Here is a 15,492-nt window from a genome sequence, read left to right on the forward strand (position 1 = left end):
ACAAAAAGCTCATACAACTCAATAACAAAAACAAATAGCCCAATCAAAAAAAATGGGCCAAAGACCTAAATAGACATTTCTTGAAAGAACAGTCAGAATGAAATAATCCCTTGATGACTCTTAAAAACTATGTCCACTAATACTTATGAGTATTAGTGTTAAAATCCCTGTTCTCTCAGGTGATCTGTCTTAATGTCAAGTTAGATTCATAATGTAGTAAAAATTTACTCTGCAGAGTATCTCCCTATTTTTAATTAAAAAGTTCACAAAGATATACACAATTTGGCAAAATTAGGATAATGCACACTACACTGAATATTGACAAGGATGAGTAAAGTGAAAACAAAGTCTCTATTGAAGGATTAGTGCTCCACTCCCCAAAAAGTAAAAAACAAAGATGCTATTCTGAGAAACTGGATTAAATGTTTCAATCTAAAATAGAACTGATTTTAATAATTTATTTTACTTTATCCCCAATTTTTATAAGAAATATCACATTTAAAATGATTTTTTTCTGATTAAAAAAATTAATGACTCTAGTAGAAGTTTTAATTTGTAGAATTACATTTTTTGATGGAATATTGTCTATCTAAATCACTTTTACAGTAAGGAAAGTAATAGATAATAGCTATATGTATAGTAGATATCTACTTCTTAACTACCTCTCTGTTTCATAACGCTTGGTAGGACATATCAGTGTGTATTTATAGCATTCCCCTTCACTTGCAGTCTACAATTTTCCTCACAGTAATAAAGAAGAAATTTCAAATGCAAAGTACATATGTAAGTCTATCAGATAAAATGTCTGAAGCTGTGTATGTTGGTATTGGATAGTGGATAGAATCTTTGACTTGATCTTTGTCAGTTGCATATCCTTGGTTTAATTAATTATTCTGAACCTCAATTTCTTCATTTATGAGATTGTTATATTTATCCATTTAGGCTGGATGTGCGGTTAGAAGATAAAAAATATTTCATAAAAAATGAAGCTTACGTAAAACAATTATACCCCAATAAAGATGTTAAAAAAATATATTTTCTCATGAAAAAAAATGAAGCTTACTGGATAGCTATAGAAAACAAAGTATTCTTCCCACTTTTCATTCGATTTTCGCTCTAATATGTTCCTTTGTGTGAAAACTAGGACAGGTGACATGGCTTCTTATAACTCAGGTAGTTATTTAGTTCCTTGAGTCTTAAAAAACACCTTAGTTCAATAGTTAATATATCTACCTAGTAAATATTTAAGAACTTCAATTTTCAAGTAAAGTTTCTCTCTTTCCCCTACTTAGACTGTTCCTAGTAAGTTGCCTACTGTGGTGAAGGGACACATGAATGTTTTTTCTCTACATTCCTACCTTGCATTTTTCCTAATTTGGGGATGATTCAGGTGCCTTTAATATTGAAGTGGAGAAACAAAACTTAAGGGGCAACAAAGCCTATACTTAATTAGAAATATCGTGTGATGGTATTGACATTCCTTGTGCTTGGCAGATGGTTAAAGATTCTTTTCCTTGTGAGATACCATCATGAATCCTTCCCTATCACCACTAGTGGTCTCTCACAAGCTGTTCCACTAATTCAGGATACCGACCAAATAGATCTCTTTCACACTTGGAAGTCAAAAAGACTACATCCTTTTTGGGATAGTAGTCCCTTCCCTGCAAGTAGTCCTCTTGGAGGGAATATAAGACAATCCCAGGCCAGTTCTCTTTCACACACATGGCCCACATACGGTATATCAAAAGTACTAATATGTTTTAATCCAAAAGAGCTCTTAGAGAAAATACCACCCTAAATCCTTTGTCTCAAAGAAGGTATGCTGCCACATGTACACAGATTTTTAAGCATGTCTGACATCAGCCTGTTAGCCCAAGATCCAGGAAGCAATGTCACACCCACTGAGTGGTTTTATTGAAGACCTTCCCTAGGCTTGAGACAAGGGTGAAGGATTCCCACCACTTTTTTTTTTTTTTTTTTGGCTAAGAAGTGCCTATATATGGTTTTGGTAAAATTTAGCCTCTTATCAAAGTTAAAATCCTAAAAGTTTAAGTAGTGTGATATGAGAAAAGACAATATTTAGAGTGTGGTGAGACTCTTTACCTTTTTACACTTTTAGTTTGGCAAATATCTCACTTCACTTTAATATGCTAATATTAAAATTCTATTACACTAATAATTACCCTCTCTGTCTTGGTGCCTCAGGTGAAACTTTAAAGTTCTGAGTTGGGTGTCTAGCACATAATATTTAGAAATTAATCATTGTTTTTGCCCATATAATTAAAATAATATCTATTATAATTTTGTACTAAAGATGTCTAAGGGAACCACATTCAGAAAAAGAGTTCCATGGAAAGGACAATGATTTTATTTTGCCACTTCAGTGTTATGGTAAATAGATTTTATTGAATTGAAATAGATATTTCACCCTTAAGGAACACATGGTTGTTTTCCTATGATGTTGAGTTACATAGAGCCCTAGGAAACAGAAAATGAATCAGTTCTATTTCTTAGAGTGATGAACATACAGATGTTATCTATATTGGTTCTGTAGAGCTAGCAGTTTGTGCTTTTAAAAAAAAATATATTGGCTTGCATCATTAATATGACTCTACATTACTACAATATTGACTACATACATATATATGTATACACACACACACACACATATATATATATATATAAAGTTTCTCAAATCATGTACATATTTCTGTTAAAACTAGGAAAGTACTCAGGCTTTAAGAACACCTTAACCCTAAAAAATAAGTTTTAAAATTGTTATTATTGGACTAAAATGGAAAATTTGTTCTTCTTAGCAATAAAAGGCTACTGTAATAAATTAATTTGTGAAAGAAGGTAATTTTCCATGGCAAAGATTTTAATTCCATTGGAAACATGGTCTTGAATACAAATTTGGTAATTTTCTGGAAGAAAGAATAGGGAAGCACACAGGAACCAAAACCAAAATCTGCCCAGATAGACTAAATTTTACAATATAAAAATTGTCATCTTCAAATATTGCAAACCACCTTTTAGATGCCCACCTAACCAATAGAGAAATACCAATGCTTTTATTTATAAAATCTGAAATTGGTATACTCCTACATGGAAGGATTTTTATCTGTACAAAACTTAAGCAAGCAGATCTCAATAAAATGTAATTGTAATATGAGTATGTAGTACGATTTAGTTGTACATATTAGGTCTATCTAAAGATTCTCATAATTTACTCCATTGAAAACAAGTGCTAGTAAGATATTCGTGTTGAAACATCTTTAATAAGATGTTAACTAAAGAGTATGCAAAGCATCTTCACAATTCTTTTCTGTAGTAGTTTGATATGCAAACTTGCATGTGTCTATGTTGTTTTATATTATATCACAACATGTAAATCATGAACATATAATTAGAGCATTAAATATTACTAATAATATTTTGATGTGCCAGAATCCATCATATATGATTGGTTTCATCAAAGGTAAAATAAATAATACCATTGTAAATGATATAAATAAAATAATTATTCATTTCTCATTTTCTCCTCATAGGAATGATTCTGTAAATGGGAGAAATACTGTGTCATAGAATATAAACTTTTATATGCCTAATCTGTATTGCCAAATTGCTTTTCAGAAAGGCTGTACCAATCTACATGTCCAAATGTAAAAGTTAATATTTTGTTATACCACAGGGACATAGAACATCAATGTGTATGAAAGTTAACATGTGCCCTTCTTTGAGCATTGAATACATGAGAACAAATGAGAATTTTATTTAAATTTCTTCTATGAATTATCCTGTGTTCATTAGTGTTCTTGATTGTACTATTTTAATTATTTATTTATCACTGGATTTTAAGTATGTCTAAACTTTTGTTATAATTGCTGAAAAATTAGAGAATGTTTTTAATATGACTTTCAGATATAATTTCGAAGGGAATTAAACAAAATTTAACCAGACATGAGAACAAAGAAAATGACTTTTTAAAAATGAGTATGGTTAGTTTTCTTTGTTTTAGAAATAAACTGTTAGAAGTCATTATGGAAAATTATTCCCTTCAAAATAGCAGTAACAACAAAAATAAAATAAAAAATATATGTGCTAACAAATGAGCAGAAATTACCAGACTCATATTATAGAAATTGGAAAAATAGTGACAATTGTTTTTTAATATTTTGAGAAAATTTAAACATGAGAAAGAATAACAGACCCCCTTATTACTCAATGTCTAGATTTAACAATTGCACCTGTACCTCACTAAAGGACTTAAATTTGTTCAGAATATCCCTGTTGTTAACTTGAAAGATACCAAATGCACAAAACAAAAAAGAAAAAATAACTTTAATTGGAAGACTTATGATGAGTACTATCTCAACTATGATAGCCAAACAATATCACACATTGAAAAGAATTAAACAATATACTTTACATAAGTAGTAAGCAACAATTGGAGAGCAAATTTAAAGACTTTGTAGATAAAATATAATGTAGGAAAGGTTTACTTAACAGAGGAAACAAAGACTAGAAAATGGGTGATAGTAAGTAGAGGAAAGTTATGAGGAATCATTATTTAAATGATGAATTATTTTATTATGCACCATTTTCTACATTGATTTTTTTAACCAAGTGCAGACTTATTTGCACTTAAAATAAACTCAAGAATAAAGTTTAGCACAGAAAATCTACTTTCAGGGCAAAAATAAGGCTAAACAGCAAGAATACTCTGGAATGCATGGAAATGGTACATGTGGAAAATGGACTAGAAATTCATAATAAAAATGCCATCTGTTCATTTCTTTTAATTGGTGTATGTATGAAAAGCAGAACATTTTGTCTTCATGCTAATATGGTGCACAATACAAATTTTTTCTATGTGATATACGAGAAACTGCTATGTTGAGTAAATTGGAATGTGTGTCTTTCAAAAGCTGAACTGTTGAAATGTGACTCCTTTAGTTTAATGTTTTTGGTAAAAAAAAAAAAAATATATATATATATATATATATATATATAATTCCTAAAAAGGGAAAATAAAATAAATTTCTGTCCAACAGTATAAGAAAAAGGCTGTTTGATGAAGAAGCAAGTTTTGTCTTTATTTTGTTGATTATTTTAATGCTAATAGCACATATGAAACTTCGCCACTAAGGAATTTACCATGCGTCTCTAAAAAAGGAGAGACATTTTCTAATATAAACAAAATACAATTATATCCTTAGAATTTGAAAAATATACTGTTATCTAATATGCAGTTTATTTTGTTTTCCCCCATTTACCCTTCAAATATCTTTTTTTTTTTTTTTTTTTTTGCGGTACGCGGGCCTTTCACTCTTGTGGCCTCTCCCATTGCGGAGCACAGGCTCCGGACGCGCAGGCTCAGTGGCCATGGCTCACGGGCCCAGCTGCACTGCAGCATGTGGAATCTTCCCGGACTGGGGCACGAACCCATGTCCCCTGCATCGGCAGGCAGACTCCCAACCACTGCACCACCAGGGAAGCCCCCTTCAAATATCTTTTTAACCATTAACTTCAGTGGTGATCTTTTAACTATTAGAACATTTGTTTAGTAGAAATGGATTAGACTTCACTGGAATTCCACGTGTAAGATCTAAGACTAGTGGGCAGAAGTTACAGACAGGCATATATCTGCTTATTTTAAGGAGTTTTCTATAACTACAATGACCTGCCTAGTGAAAAAATAAGTTTGTAGACATTGAAAGTATTTAAAGAAAAACTGGCTGGCCACATGTAAGGGATAAAGTAGTGAGTATTAATACACTGAGAAGCTGAACTAAATTACCTTCACTTCCACTCTAAGAGTCAGTAATTTCATGGAAAATGTCATTGCTATATCACTTAAAAGCTTACCCATGATTAAAATAATTTTAAAATAAGTAAGGTATGTGAACTGTGAAGTTTATATTTAATAAGTAAATGTTATAGGAAATAAATACCATGCTATTGTTTCACTTATGTTTCACTAGTTTAGATACTCTTCTTCACTGAATCATTTCTTATAATAGATCTATAAAATTTCTTTAAGAAAATGCTTAATCCTTTGGCTTGAAACCACCAGAACAAACAAATTTTTTTTTTTTGATCCTGGTAGACCAAGACAGTGGATAGTATTGAAATAACAAAGTATAAGAAAAAAAAGAGAGAGCTGCATAGATACAGAATTCTGGAGATTGGCAAAGAATCACCTTCACATGATCATCTGAGTACTACTCAATAAATATGTGAATAAACTACCAAGATTCACATGAATAATTCAGATAAAGAGTCAACACTCACACAGGGCTGGGAGTAGATCCTGCTTCATCAGCCAGACTGGAAAAACTAATGATTCATCAGGCATGGGGTAGAGTACACAACAGAGTGTCTTAGTATTAGGGAATATGTAAACTATAAAGAGAATTGTTCTAGTCCTTCCTACGTTTTCTTAACAGCAAGTACTCACAGGATCAAACATTCCAGGAAAATTAAATTGCCTAGAAGTAAAGCCAAATATATTATAAAAATATAAAAACACCCAGCATCTAACAAGGCAAAATTCACACTCTTTGTAGTCCAATAATACTTTAGCAGGTATATAATGGAGCATAGAAATACAAAACATAATGAAGAGATATATCACTTAGATGAACCTGTTCAAAACTGATAAATATAATAGAATTTTCAGAGAAACATATTAAAAGTTATCACAACTTTATTCTATGTGTTTAAACAGTTGAGAGACATAAAATATATCTGGTAGGCCCAAAAGGGCCCAAATTAAACTTCTTGAGATGAAAACTATACTGCAAACAACAAAGAATACTCTGAAGGAAATAACTAATTATAATAAATTATTGAAAAAGCTAGTAAACTTGAAGACATAAGAATATTTTTCCAATTGAAACACAGAGATAAAAGAGACTCAAAATTCATGAACAAAGCACCAGTGAACTGTGAGACTATTAAAGTGGTCAAATATATGTCTAACTGGAATCCATGAATGAATAGAAAAAGAGGTGGAAGTGAAAAGATAAAAACTTTGAAAAAAATAGATTAGTGTGATTTGAGTACATTCTAAATCTTAATGTACTCAAATAACTATAATCAAGAAGAAAACTACATGGCACATCTTAATCAAATTGCTTAAAAATAATGATAGAGATGAAGAGTATAAATGAAAAGATGTTATGTGTCAAGGAAGAAATATAGGAATGACAATTTCTCATTGAAAAAAATGAAAGGTAAGAGAAAAGCAGACTCAAAAATTTAAACACTTAAAGAAAACAAAAGCCAGCTAGAATTCTAAATGCAGCAAAAATATTTTTCCAACTTGAAGGTTAAAAAAAATAGACGTTTTAGGCACACAAAAGCTAATATATATATATACATATATATACACACACACACACACACATATATATATATATAGTAAAAGAAGACTCACACTATAATATTAAAGGAAGTCTTTTAGAGAGAAGGAAAATCATAACAGAAAAGAATCTGGATCAATACCATCAAAAGAAGAGCATAGGCAATAGTAAGTAAACAGATAAATCTATGAGTTTTTAAAATAATTTAAATCTCATTAAATATAATTGATAGTTTAAATGTAAATAATAATAATGTACTGTAAGCCTATAAAATAAACATTAAATAGATGACAGCAATAACTCAAAAGTTTAGTGATAGAAATAGAACTATACTATTGCAAATACACTATTGTTTCTACACAACACATGGAATGAGATACTATAATGTGAATGTAGACTAAGGTAAGCTAATGCTATATACTGCAAACCATAAAACAATCATTAAAATAAAAAAGTAAATAGGTAATAATCCAACAGAATAAATAATATGCTATTAATTTTACATAATTAATACTAAACTAGGAAGAAAATAGGAATTATAAAAAAACATAGACGGCTGATGGAAAACAAAGAAAAAATGATATAATAAAATCTAAGCATCTGAATAATCACATTTAATATAATAGTCTAAACCCCCAATTAAATGGCAGAGAATGCCAGATTTTATTCTTTTAGAAAGCAAGACCCAACTATATGCTACCCAAGGGAAGATACAAATATGCTGACAATGAAAGGATGGGAAAACAAATATCATACTAATCAAAAGAAAGCTAGAATGACAGAGTCAATTTCTGAGAAAAGAATATTACCACAGTTAATGAAGGTCACTTCATAAGGATAAAGGGATCAATTTATTTAGTGCAAATAATAATCCTAAATATTTATCCACCTAGTAACATCTTCAAAATACATGAAGCAAAACTGATAAAATAGCAAGGAGAAATAGACAAATACTATAGCTGGACATTTCAGTAGCCTTCTCTTAGTAAACTAAAGAAGTAGAGCATAAATCTATGAGATTATAGAAGATATAGAATGTTGAACAACACTATCAAACTGAGCTAAATGACATTAATAGAACACTACACTCAACAACAGCACAATGCACATTCTTTTTAAAAGACATCATATTTTGTACTAAAAGGAAGTTATATTAAATTTAAATGGATTCAACTCATATAAAGAATGTTCTTCGGCCAAAATGATATTAAGTTAGACATCAATAATAGACATACTATACCTTGAATTGACCATATATTTAGAAACTAAGTAATACAATTCAAAATCACATATTAATCAAAGAAGAAAAATTTTTTAAACATGAAATTAAAGATACCACAATTTAGGAGATGTCTTCAGAAATTATATAGCAAATATGTGTAACACAAAATAATTATGAAAAGAATAAAGGTTTCTAATCAATGAATTATATTTTAATAATTTGAATAAGAAGAGCAAATTCAATTTAAAGAAAGTAGAAGAAAGAAAATAATAAAGATCAGAGTCAAAAATGAAATAGAGCACAGAGTAACAATTAAAAAATAAAATCAAGACCTAGTTTGCTGAAAATATCAATAAAATTCTATACATCTCCACAGACTATTAGAGAGGAAAAAAGAAGACAAATCAAACTATAAGGAATAAAACAGGTTACATCACTGAAACTCACTGATATTAAAAGGATAGTAAAGGCATATTTATGCCAATAAATTTAACAACTTAGACTAAATGTAAAAATTCCTTAAAAAACAAATTGCCAAAGCTCATTCAAGAATGAACGATTATCCTGAATAGTCCCATATCTACACAACCATTTGAGTATGTAGATAAAACCATTCTCACATAGAAAATACCATGTTTACATAGTTTTATTCTCAAAATCTACCAAATGTTTAAAGAAAATACAGTCATGATAACAATTCCACAAAAACTTATGCAGAATGTAAAAGATAATTTCCAACTAATTTACCATTACCATGTTACCAAAACCATATAGAGACAGTACAAGAAAAGGAAATCATAGACAAGTGATTTTTATAAATATAGATACAATAACTTACAATAATAACAAGTCAAGTACAAAAATATAAAAAGATGGTTAATGAACATGACCAAGTGGATCATGACAAAGAGGATGTGAATTACTAATGTCAGAAATGAAGAGAGACATAACTACAGATCTCAAGGATTTTAAAATAATAATAAGGAAATATTATGAACAATTCTACTGGGTGAAATAAACCAGTTCCTTGAAAAACACATTCTACCAAGATTTTCACAAGAAGAAATAGATGAGCTGAACAGGCCTCTATCTATTAAAGAAATTGAATCAATAATTAATAACCTCCCAAAACAGAGAGCACCAGGCCCAGATGTGTTCACCAAAGAATTCCACCAAACATTTAAGGAAGAAATATGCCAATTTACTACAATCATTTTCAGAGGATAAAAGCAGAGGGAATATTTCCTGACTCATTTAATGAGGCAAACATTATTCTAATACCAATACCAGAAAGACATTACAAGAAAACCACAAATCAATATCTCTCATGAACATAGATGCAAAAAATATTCAACAAAATATTAGCAAATTAAACCCAAGAAGTACAAGCGTGTTTATATACCATGACCAAGTTGGATTTATCCCATTTATGTAAGGATGGTTCAACATTCAAAAATTAATGTAATGTTTCATATCAACAGACTCAAAAAGAAAATTCATACTATTATATCAATAGATGCAAAAAAAAAGCATTTGAAAAAATCCAACACTCATTTATGATAAAAACTTTTAGAAAACTAGAACTAGAGAGGAACTTTCTCAACTTGTTAAAGATTGTCTAAGAAAAACCTGTAGCTAAGATTATAGTTAATGGTGAGAAACTTGAGGCATATCCACTAAGATCAGGACAAGGCAAGGGTGTCAACTCTCATCACTCCTTTTCAACATCATAGTGGAACTCCTTCCTATTGCAATAAGGCAATAAAGGGAAATAAAAGGTAGAGAGGTTGGAAAGGAAGACAAAAAATATATATATATTTTGCAGATGACATGATCATCTGTGTACAAAATTTGAAAGAAGTGACCCAAAAAACCTCCTGGAATTAGTAAGTGATTATAGCAAGGTTGCAGAATACAAAGTTAATACAGTTAAGTCAATTGCATTCCTATATAATAGCAATGAATAAGTTGAATTTTGAATTAAAACATTATCATTTACATGAGCACCCCTCAAAATAAAACATTTAGGTGTAAATCTAATAAAATATGGAAAAATCTGTATGAGAAAAACTACATAACTCTGATGAATGAAATAATAGTATAAATAGAGAGATATTTCATGTTCATTGATAAAACATTCAATATTGTCAAAAATGTTAGTTCTTCACAACTTGATCTACAGATTCAATGCAATCTCAATCAAAATCCCAACAAACTATTTCATGGATATGGTGATTTTAAAGTTTACATAGAGAGGCAAAAGACCATAATTGACAATACAATATTGAAGGACAAGAACAAGACACCAAGTCTTCCTATAATGCTATAGTAATCAGGACAGTGTAGTATTAAACAAGCTGAGCAATGGAAAATAGAGACTGCAGAAAAAGACCCCATAAATATAGTCATCTGGTCTTTGACAAAGAAGCAAAAACAGTGCAATGGAGTACATATATTCCCTTCAACAATTGGTACTGGAACAATTGGACATCCACATGCAAAACAAATGAATCTGGACACAAACCTTATACCCTTCACAAAAATTAACACAAAATAGTTTAGAGACCTAGATGTAAAATGCAAAACTGTAAAACTTGTAGAATATACTATAGATGACTTTGGATATGGTGATACATTTTCAGATAAAATACCAAGGACATAATCTATGAAAGAAATAATTGATAAACTAGAATTTATTAAAATTAAAAATGTCTGCTCTCTGAATGTCAAGAAAATAAAACAAGCCAAGAACTGGGAGAAAATATTTGCAAAAGTCATATCTGATAAAGGAATGAAATATATACACACACACAAAACCAAAACAAACTCTTAATTAAAAAAATGATAATTTCATTAAAAAATGGGCCAAAGACCTTAATAGACACCTAACCAGAAAAGATGTATGGATGACAAGTAAACATATGAAAAGGTGTTCCACATTATATGCAGTCAGAGAAATGCAAGCAAAAATGAGATGCCACTACACATCTATTAGAATTGCAAAAACCCAGAAGACTGACAAAAGCAAATGCTGACAAAGATATGGTACAATACAAACTCTTATTCATTGATGGTGGGAATGCTAAATGGTACAGGCACTTTGAAAGACAGTTTGGCAGTTTCTAAAAAAAACAAAATATACTCTTATCATACAATCCAGCAATCACACTCCTTGACATTTACCCAAAGGAGCTGAAAACATGTCCACACAAAATATCTCCACATGGATGTTTATAGTGGCTCTATTAATAATTGCCCAAACTTGGAAGCAAACAAGATGTCCTTTCATAGGTGAATGGATAAATAAACTGTGGTACATCCAGAAAATGGAATATTATTAAGCAGTAAAACAAAATGAGCTTTCAAACCGTGAAAAGACATGGAGAAAACTTAAATGCATATTACTAAGTGAAAGAAGCCAGTTTTAAAAGCTCTACATGTGTGAGTCTAAATATATGACATTCTGTAAAACACAAAACTACGAAGACAGTAAAAAATATCAGTGGTTGCCAGGGGTTAGAGCATGGGAAAGATGAATATACAAAGCACAGAGTCTTTTTAGGGCAGTGAAAATACTCTTTATGTTATGATGATGAGTATATGTCATTTACATTTGTCCAAAACTATAGAACACACAACATCAAAGTCCAAGGGAAACTATGGACTTTGGGTAATTATGATGTGTCAATAGAGGCTCATCTTTGGTTTTTAAAAAAGCCCCATTTTGGTGAGTGATATTGATAATGGGTGAGGCTATGCCTGTTGGTGGCAAAGGGTATATGAGAAATTTCTGTACCTCCCTCTCAATATTGTTGTAAACATAAAACTTCTCTAAAAATTAAAGCCTTAAAAAATTAATCATGTAATTCAGTATCTGTATTAGTTTTCTAGGGGTGCTGTACCAAAATACAACAGACTGGGTGGTTTAAGTACAGAAATTTGTTTCCTCCCCCAGTTCTGATGAATGGATGTCCAAGATCAAAGTGTCAGCTGATTTGGCTCCCTCCGAGGTCTTTCTCCTTACCTTGCAGATAGCTGCCTTCTCGCTGTGTGTTCACAAGGTCTTTCCTCTCTGCATATGTACTCTAGCGTTTTCTCTGGGTTCTATTTTCCCCTTCTTATAAGGACACTAATCAGATTGGGTGAGGGCCTATCCTAATAGCCTCATTTTAACTTAATTACCTCTTTAAAAGGTTCTATCACTGAATAAAGCCACATTTGAAGGTACTGAGAGTTAGAACCCCTACTTATGAGTTTTGAAGGGAAAAAACTTTCAGTCCATAACTCCATGTTTACAATAAAAAAGTACCACATCATCTCAACAGACAGAAAAAATGTCAGAATTTAAGTTCCAGTTCTCATAAAACCTCTCAGCAAACTAAAATGGAAGGAAGTTCCCTAACATATGGAAACCTACAGCTAATACCATGTTTAACCATGAAAAACTGATTATTTTCTCCCTTAGATCAGGAACATGACTAACATGTTTACTCTCCTTAATTCTATTTAACATTGTACTAGAAGCTCTAGAAAGGGCATTGAGAGGAAGAAATAAGTTAAATGCATCCAGATTGAAAAGGGAAAAATAAAACTGCCCTTATTCACAAATTACATAATTATCTCAGTAGAAAATCCACTGAAATCTACAAAAAAAGGTAATAGAGAAAGTCATTTAAAACAGTTGCTGGGTACAAGATCAATATGCAAAAATCAGCTGTATTTCTATATGCTAGTGACAATCAATTGGAAATTAAAATTTTAAAAAGCACCATTTTAATAGCATTAAAAATAGAAAATAAAGAAAAAATATTACAAAAGATGTGAAAACCTCTACAGTGTAAACTATAAAATATTGCTTACAGAAATTAAAGCAGAGCTAAATGAAAGGAGAGAGATATATGCTCACCAGTTAGAACACTCAATATTTGTACAATATTTAAATCTCCCCCAACTAACAATTAGATTTAATGCCATTCTATTTAAAGTCCAAATAGGCATTTTTAAAAGAAATTGACAGTTATTCTAAAATTAATTAGAAAATTCAAGTGATCTAGCATAGCTAAAACAACTTTGAAAGAGAAGAACAAATTTGGAGTACTAACTACCTGATTTCGAGTTTTATTATAAAGCTACAGTAGTCAGTAGAGTGTGGTATAAAGGTAAGCAAATAGAACAATGAAACAGAATTCAGTGTCCAGAAATAGTCCCACACATATGGGAAACTGATTTCTGATAGAGGTGCAAAGGCAATGCAGAGAAGAAATGTCAATCTTCAACAAATTGTCTGATACATTTGGATAACCATATGCAGAAAAGTAAACTTGTATCTATATTTCACAACATACACAAAAATTAACTCAAAATATCATAGGCCTAAATACAAAACTAAAATTATATAATATCTAGAAGTAAACATGAGAGAACATCTTTGTGACCATGATTTACACAGAATTTTTTTTTAATTCTGATACCAAAGGCATTATTAATAAACGGACAAGTTATTACATTGGACCTCATCAAATTAACAACTTCTGCTCTTTGAAAGACACTGATAAGACTAAAGATAAACCACACATTGAGAGAAAGTATTTGCAAAGCATATATCTGAAAAAGGTCTTCTATTAAAAATATTAAAGTATACTTCAAACTTAATAATAAAAAACAGATAATCTAATAAAATATGGCCAAAATATCTGACTAGTCATTTTACTAAGGAAGACGGACAGATGGAAAAATGTGAAAAAAATCTCTATATCATTAGGGAAAGGAAAAAAATAATTTATAATGTGATACTGCTACAGACCTATTACAACGGCTAAAATTTAAGAAGACTATACCTGCAGTCAGCATAACATGGAGGAATTAGAATTCTTGTGCATAGCGGTAGAAATGTAAAATAGCACAACTGATTTGAAAAATTGTTTGATAGTGTCTTAAAAGTTATACACTTACCTATCATATGATCCAAGCAATCCACTCCTAGGTATTATCCATTGAAAATGAAGGCATGTATCCGTACAAAATCTTGAACACAAATGTGCACTGCAGCTCGTTTATAAAATCTGGAAAAAATTCAGATGTCTTTCATCAAGTAAATGAGTAAACAAAATGTGGTCAACCCATAAAATATATTGCTAACTCATAAATAAAAAGTCATGAACCACTGATACATACTGCAATGTGGAAGAATTTCAAAATCATTTTGTTAATGAAAGAGAGACAAAAGATTACACATTTTTATTCCATTTATATAAACTTCTAACATATACTGATAAAAATCCTATCAGTGCTTGCCTGGAGGAGCACTGCACCATAGCTTCAGGTGTTCCCAGTAACTAGAAAGGAGTAGAAGCAGCTGGGAGAGAACTGCTACTATCTGAAAAGCTTCTCATGAGTCAGTTTAGGATTAGATTTTTGCTTTCTTTTCCATCACCACCACAAAAGAATAGAAATAGCTTTTACTACTGTTTGAAATGCCACTGCTTCCATGACTGCCAAAACTTACCTAGCCACAAAGATTTTGGCAAGTTGTAATACAAATAAGCAATAAAACAAAACAAAGTTGAGCACTTAAGGGGACATGGTAACTGGAAAATAGAAGCCTAAACTAAGCTTAGTGAGTTGGAGTGGTGTATCATTAGCATGTCTTTGCTGATTTAACCCCACCACCAAAATAAGGGAAATTCAGAATATATTTAAGACATCATTTAAACATCTTTAAGAGTCCCAAACCAAAAAGAGGGAGAGAGAGAGAGAAGAAAATAATCCAATTCAATCAGAAAGTATTTGTTTTAAAATATATTTTTAAAAGAAATCTGTGAAATAATACAGGACAAACAATGGGGAAATGGTAATGAAATAAAGGTAAAACAAGAATAGAAGTGTATCTATAGTTGAAACTGA

At 30.7% G+C, this 15,492-nt stretch overlaps 1 long non-coding RNA gene across 1 annotated transcript in view; it reads right to left on the bottom strand.

Annotated features, from left to right (window-relative positions):
* Positions 1–14,652, bottom strand: part of LOC117196827 (uncharacterized) — a 166,575-nt gene extending 151,923 nt beyond the window's left edge. The window contains exon 1 of the long non-coding RNA XR_004477212.2: positions 14,542–14,652. This is a non-coding gene — a long non-coding RNA (uncharacterized LOC117196827). The remainder of the gene's footprint in view (positions 1–14,541) is intronic.
* Positions 14,653–15,492: the final 840 nt, after the last annotated feature.

This window comes from Orcinus orca, chromosome 5, assembly GCF_937001465.1.
Source record: "Orcinus orca chromosome 5, mOrcOrc1.1, whole genome shotgun sequence".
Classification (NCBI taxonomy): Eukaryota; Metazoa; Chordata; class Mammalia; order Artiodactyla; family Delphinidae; genus Orcinus; species Orcinus orca.